General features: G+C 35.8%; 1 long non-coding RNA gene across 1 annotated transcript in view; it reads left to right on the top strand.

The window, feature by feature from the left end:
• Window positions 1-6,236, top strand: part of LOC125931769 (uncharacterized) — a 134,938-nt gene extending 128,702 nt beyond the window's left edge. The window contains exon 7 of the long non-coding RNA XR_007460486.1: window positions 4,608-6,236. This is a non-coding gene — a long non-coding RNA (uncharacterized LOC125931769). The remainder of the gene's footprint in view (window positions 1-4,607) is intronic.
• Window positions 6,237-11,247: the final 5,011 nt, after the last annotated feature.

Below are 11,247 nucleotides of genomic sequence, written 5' to 3'. Positions count from 1 at the left end.
GTGCTGCTGTAAGTCCTGGAGTCTGAAGCCTGAGACCAGGAACTCCAATGTCTGATAGTAGGAAAGAGAATTCCTTTGCCTTTTTGTTCTATTGAGGCCCTCAATAGATTGGATGGAATTTCTCAAATAAAAATGTTCAAAATATTTTCATGTACTTATAGCTGCTGATGTATCAACTTTGGAGAAATGTCTTATTTAAGCTCTTGGTGTATTTGGTTTTGAGTTTATTTATTTTGAGAGAGAGAGAGCGAGAGAGAGAAAGAGAGGAAGACAGAGCAGGGGAGGAGCAGAGAGGGAGAGGAGAATCCCAAGCAGGTTTTGCACTGTCAGCATGGAGCCTGATGTAGGGCTTGATGTGGGATTTGACATGGGACTGGAAGACGGGTTTGAACTCACACTGTGAGATCATGACCTGATCAAAAGTCTGATGCTTAACCAACTAAACCACCCAGGTGCCCCTCTTGGTGCATTATAAATTGGGTTTTGTTTCTGTTTTTTAATTGGAAGTGTTCTTTATATATTCTGCATGCTAGTACTTTCTTTTTAAAAAAAAATTTAATGTTTTTATTTGATTTTTGAGAGACAGAATGCAAGCAGGGGGGAGGAGCAGATAGAGAGGGAGACACAGAATCCCAAGCAGGCTCCAGGCTCTGAGCCATCAGCACAGAGTCTGACGCGGGATCAAACCCCTGAACCGCAAGATCATGACCTGAGCTGAAGTCAGATGCTTAACCAATTGAGCCATCCAGGCACCCCACATGCTAGTACTTTCTTAAATATATTTTTCCAAGTATTTCCAATTTTGTGGGTTGTCTTTTCACTTTCCTGACAGTGTCCTATGGTATAAAAGTTTATGTTTGATGGAAGTCCAATTTATTTTCTTTTCGTGATTTTAATTTCAGTGTTATACCTAAGAATCAACTGCCAAATTAAAGGTCAGGAAATTTTAACTATATTTTCTATTAAAGTTTTTATAGTGTTAGCTCATACATTTAGCTTTTCATTGATTTTGAGTTCATTTTTGTAAAGGGTATGAAGTAAAGGTCCAACTACATTCTTTTCTAAGTTGCTCTCCAGTTGTTGAAGGACCATCTGTTGAAGAGATTATTCTTTCATAATTGAGTCATCTTGGCAACCTTCTAAAAATCAATTAGCAATAGATGTATGGGAGTATTTCTGGACTCTCTTTTCTTTTCCATTGGCTGATATGTCTATCCTTATAAAAATACCACATTGTTTAGATTACTATAACTTTGTTGTAAGGTTTGAAAAAAGGAAGTGTCCATCATCTAGATTTGTGTTTCTCAAGATTGTTTAGGCTATCCAGGGCCCTTTGTAATTCTGTATCTATTTTAGGATCAGCTTTTCCATTTCTATAAAAATGACAGTTGAGATTTTGATAAGGATTGCATTCAATCTGTATCACTTTAAGGGCTGCCACCATGCTAAAATATGCTTTCCAGTAAATGAACACAGGATGCCTTTCCATTTGTTTAGGTTTTCTTTCATTTCTCTCAGCGAAGTTTTATAGACTTAAATTTACAAGCCTCCCACCTACTTGAATAAATGTACCCTATTTTATTCTTTATGCTAATATTATAGATGGAATTGTTTCCTTACTTTCCCTTTTGCATTGTACATAGCTACTGTATAAAAATACAACTGACTTTTGTGTATTTTGCAAATGCTCTGAAACTTTGCTGAATTTCTTACAAGCTCTACTGGTTTTTCATGCAGATTCTTTAGGACTTCCTACATGTAAGATCACCTCATCTGAGATTAAGACAGCTTTACTTCATCCATTCCAATTTCAGTGTATTTTATTCTTTTTCTTGCCTGACTGCTCTGGCTAGAACTTGTAGCACAAAGCTAAATACGAGTGGCATCATAGTTTTATTTGTGATAACAAAGGGAAGACAGACTTTTCACAGTAAGTATGTTAGCTGTTTTTCACAAATGCTTTTCATCCTGTTGAGGAAATTCCATTCTATTTTTAGTTTGTAGAGCTTTGTACATTGTGAAAGGGTGTGGATTTTGTTAACATGTTGCTACATTTGATTTACTAGTACTTTATTAAGGTTTTTGGCATTTATAGATAAGGTATATATAGGTTGTGTTTGACACTGGTACAAGGGAAATGTCTCAAAATGAGCTGGAGTGTTTTCTCAATTTTATTTTCTGAAAGAGGTTGAAGAGTGGTATTAATTCTTTAATTTCTGAAAGAACTCACCAGTGGAACAATTTGGTACTAGGCTATTCTTGTGTCAGGTCATTTTTTAAAACACAATTTCCTGATATGAAATCCATATAACATCAAAGTAACAATTTTAAAGGAAACAGCTTAGTAGCATTAAACCACATTCACATGATCTACCTGCAAAATGTTTACCTCACTCAAAACACTATAGTCATTAAACAGTTTCTCCACATTGCCTCTCCAAGCTTGTGGCAGCTACCAATCAAAATTCTTTTTCAAAGGAATTATCTATATGTATGGAATCATACATATGACCTTTGTGTCTACTTTCATTCACTTCGCATAATGTTTTGTAAGTTCATCGACACTATAGCATGTATCAGTAATTCATGACTTTTCATGCCTGAATAATACTCCATTTTATGCATATACCAAAATTTTATTACTTTGGACATTTGCACTGTATTCTACTGCAGCTAAACCATTTTAAATAGCAGTTATGTAGACATTTCAATTTATGCACACTCTTGCCAAGACTTATTATTTTTCATGTTTTTTAAAAACCATGTTTATTTTGATAGAGAGCACACAAGCAGGGAAGGGCAGAGAGAGGAGAGGAAGAATCCCAAGCAGACTCCACGCTATCAGCACAGAGCCCCAACGTGGGGCTCTATCCCATGAACTGAGATCATGACCTGAGCCAAAACTAAGAGTTGGATGCTTAACTGACTGAGCCACCCACATGCCCCTATTCTTCATGCTTAAAAATATATTTTTTTCACACTTACTCATTTTTGAGAGTGAAAGCATGAGCAGGGAAGGGGCAGAGAGAGAGGGAGACACAGAATCCAAAGCAGGCTCCAGGCTCTGAACTGTCAGCACAGAACCCGACGTGGGGCTTGCACCCATGAACCATGAGATCATGACCAGAGCCGAAGTCAGACACTTAACCGACTTCAAGCCACCCTGGCGCCCCTTTCACGCTTTTTAAATTACAAGCAAACTAGTGGATGTGAAATGATCTCACTGTGGTTCTGATTTGCACTTCACTTACGTCTAATGTGAAGAATGTTTCATGTGTTTTTTGTCCATTTGTACATTTTCTTTGAAAAAATGTCTTTTCAAGATTTTGCATTTTAATTGTCAATTTGTTATTGAGATGTGACCAGGTTTTTAAAAAATACATAACATATTCATGGGGCACCTGGGTGGCTTGGTCGGTTAAGCGTCCGACTTCGGCTCAGGTCATGATCTCACGGTCTGTGGGTTCGAGCCCCGCGTGGGGCTCTGTGCTGACAGCTCAGAGCCTGGAGCCTGTTTCAGATTCTGTGTCTCCCTCTCTCTGTGACCCTCCCCTGTTCATGCTCTGTCTCTGTCTCAAAAATAAATAAAAACGTTAAAAAAAAAGTACATAACATATTCTTGATACCAGACCTTTAATATATGCTTTGTAAATATTTTCTCGTCTGCATATTGTCATTTTATTTTCTTGGTAATGTCTCTGGATGCATGGAAGTATTAATTTTTGATGAATTGAATATATTATTTGTTTTTGCTTCTGCTTAAGGAATCACATTTAAGATTCTATCATCAAATCCAAGGTCATGAAGATTTATTCCTATTTTCTACTGAAAGTTATAGAGATTTAACTCTTGTATTTGGGATGCTGATACATTTTGAGTTAATTCTGTAGAAGGTGTAAGGTAGGGGTCCATCTTCATTTCTTTGCATGTGGAAATCCAGCTGTCCAAGCACTATTTGTTGAAGGGACTCTTCATTCCTGTAAATCATCTTGGGACCCTCATCAATAATCAACTGGGTACAGATGTATGGATTTATTTCTGGAACCTCAATTCTATTCCAGATTCTATTAAGCTTTGAAATAAAAACTTGAGTCCTTCAACTTTATTCTTTTTCAAGATTGACTTGGGTATTCAGAAACCCTAGCAATTTTATATGAATTTCTGGATTAGCTTTTTCACTTCTGCATAAAATGTTGTTCAGATTTTGAAAGAGATTGCATTGAATGTGTAGATCACTATGGGTTGCACCAACATCTTAAGAACATTGTATTACACGAACACAGGATGTTTTGCCATTTATTTACATGTTCTCTAATGTATTCCAGCAAAGTTTTGCAGTTTTCACTGAACATGCATTTTACCTCTCAGGTTAAATTTATCCCTAGGTATTTTCTTTTGTATGCATGGAATTATTTTAATTTTTCACACTGTAATTAGCTATAGAAATGCAATTAATTTTATGTGATTTTTAACCCTTTAACTTTGCTGATTCTGTTATTATGTCTGAAACTGTGCCCATAGGGTTAATGAGGTTGAAACTAGCAGAAAATTTAAAGCTTGTGTTTCAGAGAACTGTTTTCCCCTAATCAGCCATTGTATCTTTTCAGAACCCACCAATAAATCCACTAGCTGTCTCTGCAGAAGCCTGGACTCAAGTTCAACTAATATGGTTCCAGCCTATGAACAAGCAAAGTTCCATTCAGTTTATGCCAGTTCTGAGAGCATGCAAGTAGCTCCTTCTTCTTGTTCTAAGATAACCTCCTGACATCAGGGACTGAATTTTGCCTCATTTTGATGTTAACTTTCCACCCCAAAGTGAACAAGGAATGTATGTTACATATATGTTTGCTCAATGAGCATGTTCCACCTTTCCTCATGAATAGTCACAAGTTTCCCCACTCTTTTCTTCAGTATGTATGTAATCTCAACTCCTATGGTTATAAAAAACTTGTTCTCTCCACCTTTGCGGAGTTGGATTTGAGGCTTGCCCTCCTGTCTCGTTTGGCTGCCTCTCAAATAAACCCTTTCCTTACTGTATACTGTTATTTTAAAATGCATAGATTCATCTAAACAACATGAAGCAAAAACTTCTATAACCAACAAAATAACTTGTCTACTCTCATCTCATACTTAACCTCAGGAAAACAACTTATTCTGTGTTACTATACTTTGCTTTTACCAAAACATCATCTATATATAGGAATTTTGAATATGGGTTCCTTCACCTACCAAAATCCATTTGAAATTCATCTACATTGCTCATGTATCAATAGTTCATTCTGCATTATTGTTTAGTTTTACATTATATGGATGTAGCACATTTTATTCATCCAATACTCTATTTGAGGGTCATTCAGGTTTTTTTCCAGTTTGGGCTGACAAAAAAAAAAAAAAAAAAAAAAAAAAGCTACTATGTTTTGATGGTGCACAACATTAACGCACAGTTCTATGTTAGAACACAGATTATTTCAACTTGGATAAATACCTTTAAGAGTAACTGCTTGGCCATATAATAGATGTACATTTAATTTTCTAAAAAACTGACAAACTGCTTTTACAAAGTACCTGTCTCATTTGATAAGCAATGCATAGGACTTCCATTTATTCTCTATCTTTAGCAGCACCTTAAAATGTTGGTTTTTCTTATTCAGCCATTCAAGATGTTTAGTGACGTCATGGTGATTTTAATCACCATTTCCTTAATGACAAATGGATGCTATTTTTCTATTTGCTTGTGTATTAATAAAAAATGTATTTCCATCTTCTGTACATTTAATCGTGATATAATTCATATACTACAAAATTAACCCTTTTCACTACCCACTTATTCTTTCTAGTCTCTGAAAACTACTCTTCTGCTCTATCACATAATAAATGGCATTTTGTGTCTGGCTTCTGCCATTTGCATAATATTTTCAAATTCATCCATATTGTACCAAGCATCAGTACTCTATTTTTTTTTCATTGTAGAATTTTTTTTTTTTTATCAATAGGGGATCACTTTATTTCATCAATTTTTTTTATTTTCTATTTTTTTAAATTTACATCCTAATTAGTATATAGCGCAACAAAGGTTTCAGGAGATTTTTTAGTGCCCCTTACCCATTTAGCCCATCCCCCCTCCCACAACCCCTCCAGTAACCCTCAGTTTGTTCTCCATATTTATGAGTCTCTTGTTTTGTCCCCTTCCCTGTTTTTATATTATTTTTGTTTCCCTTCCCTTATGTTCATCTGTTTTGTCTCTTAAGTCCTCATATGAGTGAAGTCATAGTACTTTATTCTTTTTATTATAATTTATTTCACTTTTTTGGCAGTGTCTCTTTAAGCATGAAAGTTACTAATTTTGATGAATTTTATGTACAGGTTGTCTTTGGCTGCTTGTACTTTACATATCATATCAAATCCAAGGTCACGAAGATGTACAACTGCTTTGGTTATTTCAGCTCTTAAATTTAGGTCTTTGATTCATGTTGTCATCATTTTTGCAGTGTTAAATCCTTGGACAAACTTCTTTTGTTTGGAATGGGGATATCCACATATCCCAATATTATTTGTTGAAAAGATTATTGTTCTCCACTGTACTGTCTTGACACCCTTTTCAGGGAATCAATTAATCATATACATATGAGTATATTTGTGGACTTTCAATTCTATCCTTCCATATGCCTTTGTAACCTAACCTATAGGTCTATCCTTAACAATATTACTATTCTTATGTACTGGATTTTTGTACTAACTTTTAAAAAAGTAAAATGTAAGTTCTGCACTTCAGTTCTTTTTCAGATTGCTTTGTCTATTCTGTAGCTGTATTTCCATGTGAATTTTAGAATCAGCTTGCCAATTTCTACAAAAAAGCCAGTTAGAACATTGATGAGACTGTACTAAATCTCTGGATCAATTTGGGGAGCTGCCTAACAAACTACCACTGGAAAGCTTAAAACAAGAAAAACTGGTTCTTCCACAGTTCTGGAGACTAGAAGACAGAAATGAAATTGTCAGCTTAAAGCAAGTGAAATTAATTCTCTCACCATTCTGGAGGACAGAAATCTGAAATCAAAATATTCACAGCCGTGCTTCTTCTGAAGCATATTTCTCTTCCATATTTCTTCTTCCATATTTCTCTAAGCTTTTAGTGTAGCTAGCAATCCTTAGTGTTCTTGATCGTGTAGAAACATCAATCTCTGCCTTTGTAATCATATGCCATTTTCCCTGTATATCTCTTTCTTTTGTGTCCTCTCCTTACAGGAACACCAGTCCCATTGGATTAAAGCCCCAACCTCCTCCACAATAACCTCATATTAACTTGATGACATTTGCAAAGCCCCTATTTCCAAATAAGATCAAATTCATAGGAAACAGAGATCAGAATGTTAATAATATCTTTTAGGGGTACATAGTTCAACCCAGGACACCATCTTAACATTACAAATTTTTCCAATTCATGAACAAGGTGTTTAGTTCTTAAATTTCTTGTAATGTGGTTTTACTAGTTGTCAGTGTAAAACTCTTACTTCTTTTGTTCAATTTATGCCTAAGTATTTTTATTCTTTTGGATACTATTGATGGGGAAACATAAGGTAAGCTGACAGGCTGCAAACACCTCCCCCACCCCTAGGTGGGATATGTGTGATATTCCTCAGGCACTCCTGACTGTCCATGGGTCTCCATCAGTTTGCAAATATCTTAGTAAATTACAAGAAAAAGGCAATCTTATCAGTAGCCTAATCTCCAGAAACCTATAGGCTCAGTTTTCTGGAGCCCCAACATCACCCCTCAATAATGATATGGGGAAACAAAGGCAAAAGGAAATGGCAGGTAAAATTAAATTTCCTTACAACCTGCAGCCCATTGACAGATAATTGAGGCTGGCAGAGGAAAACATTTCTCCAGGAACTCCCTACTGTCTTAATGTTAATGCTTTGCTAGAGGGAAAAACAACCTTAGCTTGACAATAGCAAGGCCTCGGGTATCTTAGAGTCCTCTTTAGCATATCAAAGTCCCTCTGGAGGCCTCCCTTTTGACTTTACCTCCCCCAACTTCAAAGTATATACTGAACCACTCTTCACAACCCCAGTGCACCTCTTTCTGCCCAAGGGTCCAGTCCCCATGCTTTAATAAAATCACCTTTTTGGGGGCGCCTGGGTGGCTCAGTCGGTTAAGCGTCCGACTTCGGCTCAGGTCACGATCTCGGGGTCCGTGAGTTCGAGCCCCGCATCGGGCTCTGGGCTGATAGCTCAGAGCCTGGAGCCTGCTTCCAATTCTGTGTCTCCCTCTCTTTCTGCCCCTCCCCCGTTCATGCTCTGTCTCTGTCTCAAAAATAAATAAAAACGTTAAAAAAAAAATTAAAAAAAAAAAATCACCTTTTTGTACCAAAGACATCTTCAAGAATTCTTCCTTGGCTGTCGTAGACTCCGGACCCCACGAACTCCCACCATCACCCCAAAACTTCAGCACTATTGTAAATGGAATTTTCATAGTTTCATTTTCAAACTGTTCATTGCTACTATACAGAAATACAACTTATTTTCTATTTTTTCTTCTATCTGGCAATCTTCCTGAAATCATTTATTAGATCTAATCATGTTATGTGGGTTACCTAGGATTTTCTACATACAAGATCATTTCATCTGTGAATACAATTTTTCTTCTTCCTTTCCAATCTAGATGCAATTTGTTTTTCTTGCCTTGAATGACCTGAATGAAATTTCTAGTGTAATGTCAAAAAGAAGTAGTAAAAGCAGACATTCATGTCTTGCTCCTGATCTCAAGGGGAAAGTATTGAGTCATTAAACATTAAGTTTCTTGGGGAGCCTGGGTGGTTCAGTCAGTTGAGCGTCTGACTTCGACTCAGGTCATGATCTCACAGTTCATGAGTTCAAGCCCCGCGTTGGGCTCTGTGCAGACAGCTCGGAGCCTGGAGCCTGCTTTGGATTCTGTGTCTCCCTCTCTCTCTCTCTGCCCCTCCCCAGCTTGCACTCTGTCTCTCCCTCTCTCAAAAATAAACATTAAAAAAAATTTTTTTTTAAAAACCCACATTAAGTTTCTTAGCTGGAGATTATTCCTAAATACCCATTATTCGGTTGAGAAAGTGATCTTCCATTCCTTAACATGAACACGTGTTGGATTTTGTCAAGTGCTTTATATCATCTATTGTGCTTATGTGTATTTTAAAATGCATCCATTTTCTGGATGTACCACAGGTTATTCATCCATTCACCTACTAAAGGATGTCTTTTTTACTTCCACCTGGGCAATTATGAATACAACTGCTATAAACATTCATGTGCAGACTGTGTAGACATAAGTTTTCAACTTTTTTGGGTAAATATCAAAGAGCATGATTGCTGGATTGTATAGTAAGAGTCTGTTTACTCTTGTAAGAGCCATTTTGAATCTCTACCAGCAATGAAGGGGAGTTACTGATGTTCCACATTCTTGTCAGCACATGGTATTGTCAACGTTTCAGAATTTGGCCATCTCATAGGTATGTAGAGGTATCTCATTGATGTTTTTAAATTTACATTTCCCTTTTCTTATGTTTACAACATATCTGTATATTTTCTTTGGTGAGGTGTCTGTTAAGGCCTTTGACCCACTTTAAAAATTCTTAGGGGCTGTAGGAGGGGGGATGGCCTAAATGGGTAAGGGGCATTAAGGAATGTACTCCTAAAATCATTGTTGCACTATATGCTAATTTGGATGTAAATTAAAATAAAATATCTCGAAAAAAATAAAAATTTAAAAAAAATTTAAAAATTCATTGTATATACTAGATTAACAGCTCTTTATCAGATATGTCTTAAAAAAATATTTTCTCCCAATGTGTAGCTTGTCCTGACAATCTCTGGACATTGTCTTTCACAAAGCAGAGATTTTTAATTTAATGAAGTCTAGCTTATCAACTATTTCTTTCATAGACTGTACCTTTGGTGTATCTAAAGAGTTATTGGCATACCCAAGGTCACTTAGGTTTTCTATTATCTTGTAGGACTTTAAATTTGCATTTTAAATTTACTGTAAAATGCCTGGGATTCATTTGGAGTTAATTTTTACAAAGAGTATAAGGTTTGTGTCTAGATTCACTTTTCCCATATGCATATCTAGTAGTTCCAACACTGTTTGTTAGAAAGATTACTTTTGCTTCATTGTATTGACATTGTCCTTTGTCATAGGTCAGTTGGCAATATTTATTTGGGTCTATTTCTGGCTATCCTATTTCATTGATATATTTATTTGTTGGATAATACCACAGTATTTTGATTACTGTATCTTTAAGGTAAGTCTTGATGTACAATAGTATCAGTCCTCTAAGTCTGTCCTTTTCCTAGAATAATGTGGTTGGAAATGTGGGGTCTTTTTGTCCCTCCATATAAACTTTAGAAGCAGTTTGTTGATATCCACAAAATAAGTTCCTGAGATTTTGATTAGGATTACATTGAATCTATCAATCAAGTAGGAAAGAACATACATCTTAAAGATACTGAGTCTTCCTTATCCACAAACATGAGTATCTCTCCATTTATTTAAATCTTGATTTCTACCATCAGAATTTTATAATTTTCCTCAAACAGATCTGGTATATATTTTATTAAATTTCTACTTAAGTATTTCATTTTGGGAGGTGTCAATGTAAATGGTATTGCATTTTAACTTCAAATTCCACTTTTTAATGGTGGTATACAAACAAGCAATTGACAAAAACCTTGTATCTCACAACCTTGCCACAATCATTTTAGTTCCAGTTTGTGTGTGTGTCAATTTGGATTTTCTACACAATCACATCATCTGCAAAGACAGTTATACTTTTTCCTTCCCATCTGTATTCCTTTAATTTCTATTTTTTGCCCTATTGCATTAGCTAGAATTTCCAGTACAATGTTGAAAAGAAGTGGTAAGAGGTGACATCCTTGCTTTTACCTGATTTTAATGAGAAAGCTTCTAGTTTCTCACCATTAAGCATAATGTTAGCTGTAGTTTGTCTATGGATAGATCATCTTTATGAGATGAGGGAATTCCCCTCTATTCCTAGTTTACTGTAACTTTTTATCACAAATGGGTGTTGGATTTTGTGAAATGCTTTTCCTGTAAGTAAAATCATATGGTAATTATTTTTCTTTGGCTGACTTATTTCACTTAACATAATACCCTCTATGTCCATCCATGTTGTCACAAATGGCAAGATCTCATTATTTTTAATGACCGAGTAATATTCCATTATATTACACACACCCACACACCACATCTTTA

This window comes from Panthera uncia, chromosome X (genome assembly GCF_023721935.1).
Source record: "Panthera uncia isolate 11264 chromosome X, Puncia_PCG_1.0, whole genome shotgun sequence".
Lineage (NCBI taxonomy): Eukaryota > Metazoa > Chordata > Mammalia > Carnivora > Felidae > Panthera > Panthera uncia.
Note: the sequence above shows the minus strand (reverse complement) of the source record. Positions and strands in the feature narration are given on the sequence as shown.